Source organism: Balaenoptera ricei, chromosome 11 (assembly GCF_028023285.1).
Source record: "Balaenoptera ricei isolate mBalRic1 chromosome 11, mBalRic1.hap2, whole genome shotgun sequence".
NCBI classification, from domain to species: domain Eukaryota; kingdom Metazoa; phylum Chordata; class Mammalia; order Artiodactyla; family Balaenopteridae; genus Balaenoptera; species Balaenoptera ricei.
In genome coordinates, this window is record NC_082649.1 from 14456934 (window position 1) to 14462880 (window position 5947).

General features: G+C 40.7%; 1 pseudogene; it reads right to left on the reverse strand.

The window, feature by feature from the left end:
* Positions 1-772: 772 nt before the first annotated feature.
* On the reverse strand, positions 773-5597 carry LOC132374282 (glyceraldehyde-3-phosphate dehydrogenase-like; annotated as a pseudogene).
* Positions 5598-5947: the final 350 nt, after the last annotated feature.

Consider the following 5947-nt stretch of genomic DNA (forward strand, 5'->3'; position numbering starts at 1 on the left):
CCACAGAAAGCACTTGCAGTCTAAGATTATTGAGTACTTTCTAATTGTAATCCAAATCTTTTTCCTATGACCACTATTCTCGGTTTGGGGGAAAAAATTTGCAATACAAGCTCTTTTTTGTCTTCACTGCACAGAATTTAACCTGTACTCAGTAGCAATTGATTGCTGTTTTTTGGTTGGCACACTCTAATCATTTCCTGTCAGAAATTAAAGCAAAGGTCATGTTGGATAAGCACTCAATTAAGTCTTTAGATGACGGCAATGTGTAAACAGACTTATTAATCCATGTGTGTAGTTAATTCTCACATTACTTTGCAGGTTGCTTTAACACTGTGGTAACATGATTCCTGCTAACTTGCTACCTGTATTCCATGATGCGTCTCAGTCTTTCAGTAAGCCCCCTCCCGACATTTGATTGTGAAAAATTTTCAAAAGTATAGGCAAATTGAAAGACTTTACAGTTAATCTCTATATACTTGTCCCCTAGATTCTACTATTAACATTTTAGCATATTTGTTTAACAACTAACTGTGCATCTATCCATCTCTAATTTGGGGGAGGGGGGCTGGGTACAGTGTACTTCATGGATGACACATGACAAGGTAGGGCTCCTTAGCCCCTCCGTGTCTTCAGGGGTCTGGGATGGAAACTGTGTTTAGGACGGGAGATTCTCGTGTGTTGGGGAATCCAGGTGGGGCAAAGGAACCCCCGACAGCTGAGGGCCTCTCTCTTCCTCTCACGATCTCACTGGGGCTGGTGGTCCAGGGGGCTCTTACTCCTCAGAGGCCACACGGACTATAGGTCCTACCACTCTGTTGCTGTAGCCAAATTCAACGTCATACCAGGAAATGAGCTTGACAAAGCAGTCATTGAGGGCAATGCCAACCCCGGCATTGAAGGTGGCAGAGTGGGTGTCACTGTTAAAGTTGCAGGAGCCAACCTGGTCCTCAGTGTAGCCCAGGGTGCTCTTTAGGGGGACCTCTGATGTTTGCTTCACCACCTTCTTGATGTCATTATGGGCTGCTTTCCCTAGATGGCAGGTTTGATCCATGACCAACATGTTGGGGGTGGAGACACGGAAGACCAGCCTGTGAACTTCCCATTCAGCCCCTGGATGACCTTGCCCACAGCCTTGGCAGTGCCAGTAGGAGCAGGGCAGCCCCACGGCCATCACACCACAGCTGCCCAGAGGGGCCGTACACAGTCTTCTGGGTGGCAGTGATGGCACAGATGGTGTTCACGAGTTCTGGTTTTCCTTAACCCTAGGGCAGTAGTTCTCAACTAGAGATGATCTGGGGGACATTTGGCAATATCTGGAGACATTTTTGATTGTCACAAGTTGGGGATGGGAGCTACTGACAGCTAGCAGGTAGAGGCCAGTATGCAGTACACATCCTAAAATGCTCAAGACAGCTCCCCTTCCCCCAGCCCTCAGTCCCCACAAAGAGAGCCCAACACGTCAATAGTGCCAAGGTTAAGAAACCCTACCCTGGGGCATAGTCCTTAAGATTCTCAACTGAAAACTGGAGTATTAACCATGGCTCCTCCTCTTTGGCAGGTCTTGAACTGCAGTTTTTGTCTCCCCAGTGCTGTAAGCCTGCCAATCCTTTGTTTACCCTTACAGCCTAGCTATAGCTGCTTTCTGCTTGGTGGTTTTGCCTCTTGTCCTGCGTATACACAGTTTACGAATCAGCAAATATTTTCAGTGGAAAAAACAGTGTTGAATGTTGGTATCACCTATGCAGGATCTTGGCCCCTGAATGCCTGCCTGCTTTAGTTGGTTTCTGATACCTTAAAAAAGCTGTTGTTTGTTTGCTTATTTATCCATTTTGGTTGTCATTATTATTGGTTTGCATTTCATCCAGCTTTTATATTTATTCTTGTTGACATGGTTATTAGGATCCAAGCTACTCTGTCATAACCAGAATTGTAAGTCTGCTATGCATACGTGTAACTGAGTCAGTTTAACTTCATTCTGAAAGTCTTTCAGTTAACAAAATCTCCAATGATTATTCTGATCACCAGTTATTTGAATAAAAAACATGTTTAGGTTTTTTTTCTGCCCAGATATATGATAGGTGAAAATATTTAAATGATAATATACCTTTCAAATATTTGCTCAGTGTAGAAAATTTAGAAAAAAACAGAAAGGGTAAAGAAAAAGTTTTTAAAATATATATTTTCCACCACCCAAAACAGCCATCAACAAAGTTTGTTATTGTTCCTTTCAGTGTTTCCTCTGTACATTCCTAACAATGTTTTATTCAGGACTAACTCATAGGTCTTTATTAACTTATTTTGCATTTTTAAACAGTTTTATTGAAGAATAAGTTATGTATCATAATATTCACTTGCTTTAAGTGTGCAATTCAATGATTTTTAGTAAATTTACAGAGTTGTACAACCATCGCCACAATCCAATTTTAGAACATTTCCATCCCACCAAAAGGAATGTCCATTTACAGTAACTCCTTGTTTTAGTTGGTTGGCATTTCTCCCCTGGTTTAGCCTGTAACTTCTGGTCAACTCTGGTTTTCTGTTTCTCATGAGCTCTTACAGAGGTGCTAAGGGAAGGCAAGGAAGAGGGGGGCGTCTTTTGGGAGGGAAAGGCCAGGGACAGACCTGTGTCTGACAGCCAGTGTGGCAGCCATGGAGATGCACTGGTCAGGTCTCCCTTTGGGAGAACACACGGTGGGGAGTGTGGGTGGCTGACAGCCCCCAGCTGTGCAAGGTCCCCTGGGCTCCTTCAGTCAATGACTGAGCATGTGGGGGTAATAGAGCCAGGGGATGCAGGACTTCTCTAAGGCAGCATTTGCTGCCAACCCAATCAGAAAATGGGCAGAAGACCTAAATAGACACTTCTCCAAAGCAGATACACAGATGGCCAATAGGCACATGAAAAGATGCTCAACATCACTAACTATTAGAGAAATGCAAATCAAAACAACAATGAAGTACCACCTCATACCAGTCAGAATAGCCATCATTTAAAAGTCTACAAATTGGGGGCTTCCCTGGTGGTGCAGTGGTTGAGAATCTGCCTGCCAATGCAGGGGACACAGGTTCGAGCCCTGGTCTGGGAGGATCCCACATGCCGCGGAGCAACTAGGCCCGTGAGCCACAACTACTGAGCCTGCGCGTCTGGAGCCTGTGCTCCCCAACAGGAGAGACCGCGATGGTGAGAGGCCCATGCACCGCGATGAAGAGTGGCCCCTGCTTGCCACAACTGGAGAAAGCCCTCGCACAGAAACGAAGACCCAACACAGCCATAAATAAGTAAATAAATAAATAAATTTAAATAAATAAATAAATAAATAAAAGTCTACAAATAATAAATGCTGGCGAGGGTGTGGAGAAAAGGGAACCCTCTTACACTGTTGGTGGGAATGTAAACTGGTGCAGCCACTATGGAGAACAGTATGGAGGTTCCTCAAAAAACTAACAGTAGAGTTGCCATATGATCCAGCAATCCCACTCCTGGGCATATATCCAGACAAAACTATAATTCGAAAAGATACACGCACCCCTATGTTCATAGCAGCACTCTTCACAATAGTCAAGATATGGAAACAACCTAAATGTCCATCAACAGATGAATGGATAAAGAAGATGTGGTGTTTATATACAATGGAATACTGCTCAGCCATAAAAAAAGAATGAAATAATGCCATTTGCAGCAACATGGATGGATGTAAAGATGATCATACTAAGTAAGTCAAAAAGAGAAAGACAAATACCATACGATATCACTTATATGTGGAATCTAAAATATGACCCAAATGAACCTATCTGTGAAACAGAAACAGACTCACAGGCATAGAGAACAGACTTGTGGTTGCCAAGGGGGAGGGGGGTGGGGAAGGGATGGACTGGGAGTTTGGGGTTAGCAGATGCAAACTATTACATATAGAAGGGATAAACAACAAGCACAGGGAACTATATTCAATGTCCTGGGATGAACCATAATAGAAAAGAATATAAAAAAGAATGTATATACGTGTATAACTGAGTCACTTTGCTGTATAGCAGAAAGTAAAACAACATCGTAAATCAACTATACTTCAATTTTTTAAAAACTAGGAGGGATATTGTAACATGGAAAGCAGTATGTGACAAGAAAGAAATAAGACTTTTCCTATCGGTGGCCCCTCAAACTAGAGCAGATGACCCCTTGGGTCAGTAGTACTTCAAGTGTGGCTGATGTGAGGAAAGCCATAGACCCATCCCTTTAAGACTCACACTAAATTCCATCACCAGCATGGGAACAGTCCTCTCCAGCCAATATGGCAGATGCAAAGTTTAAAAAGCTTGGGTTGGCAAGAATGTGAGTGAAAAATAAATTCCAGCAGAGTTCTGGTGATTGTGTCATTTGTTGACTGACATCTGAAAATCCCTGGCAGTGTTTTAGCGCATATTTTGTTTTAACAAGTAGGGAAGATGCTTTAATTGGTGCCCTTTATTTATAATTTTTGTCATTCATGTCTGGGGAAAATTCCAACATCTTCCACGTTACATCATTTCTGGACATTTGGCAGCATACCAGACCAGCAACTGCTTCAATAGAGAGAAATCTCTTCTCTCACTCAGCAAACATATTTTATTGCTTGGAAGATTGCTCTCCATGAATACTACCTGGTAAATCTTAATATGATTTTATGGATTATAGCTATCCCTCTCATAACTGGTTTTTCTATCATCCCATTTTTAAGGGTTAGTCAACATTTAATGAGTGCTGATGGATGTCAAATTCCATATGAAACAAGACTGGGTTTGCTCAAGGGTGATAAGAAACAGATGTGGTCTTTGTACACAGAATGCGTTATTTTTATTTTTTGAAATCAGAATTTTAAAATTAACTTCACCAGGGTGACCTATTTATTTTTTTATTTATTTTCTATTATTTATTTATTTATTTTCTATTTATTTTTTTATTGTGGTAAAATATATATAACATAAAATTTGCCATTTTAACCATTTTAAAGCATGCAGCAGCATTAATTATATTGACAGTGTTGTCCAATCATCACCACCATCTACTCCAAAAACTTTTCATCACCCCAAGCAGAAACTCTGTAATCATTAAACAATAACTTCCCATTTCCCAGGCAGCCACCATTCTACTTTCTGCCTCTATGGATTTGCCTAGTCTAAGTATTTCATATAAGTGGAATCCTACAATATTTGTCCTTTTGCTTCTGGCTTATTTCACTTAGCATAATGTTTTCAAGGTTCATCCATTTATGATACATGTTGGATCATGTATCAGGACTTCATTTCTTTTTATGGCTGAATAGTATTCCATTGTATGTATATACCATATTTTGCTTATCCATTCATCTGTTGATGGACATTTGGGTTCTTTACATCTTTTGACTATTGTGAATAATGCTGCAATGAACACTGGCATAGAAGTGTCTGTTTGACTCCCTCCTTTCGATTCTTTACGGTATATGCCTAGAAGTGAAATTGCTGGGTCTTATGGCAATTCTGTGTTTAGCTTTTGAGAAACCATCAAACTGTTTTCCACAGAAGCTGTACCATTTTACATTCTTACCAGCAACGTACAAGGGTCCCAATTTCTCCGCATCCTCACCCATGCTTGTTACTTTCTGTTGTTGTCGTTGTTATCATTGCCATCCTAGTGAGTGTGAAATAGTATCTCACTGCGGTTTTCATTTGCATTTCCTTAATGGCTGGTGATGCTGAATATATTTTCATGTGCTTATTAGCCACTTATATAGCTTCTTTGGAGAAAAGTCTATGCAAATCCTTTGCCCATTTTTTAATTGGGTGTTTTATTGTTGGGTAGTAAGAGTTCATTCTATATTCTGGATACTAGACATCTACCAGATACATGATTTGTAAAAATTTTCTTCAGTTCTGTATGTTTTCTTTTAAATTTCTTGATAATGACCTTTTATGCATAAACGTCTTTAATTTTGATGAA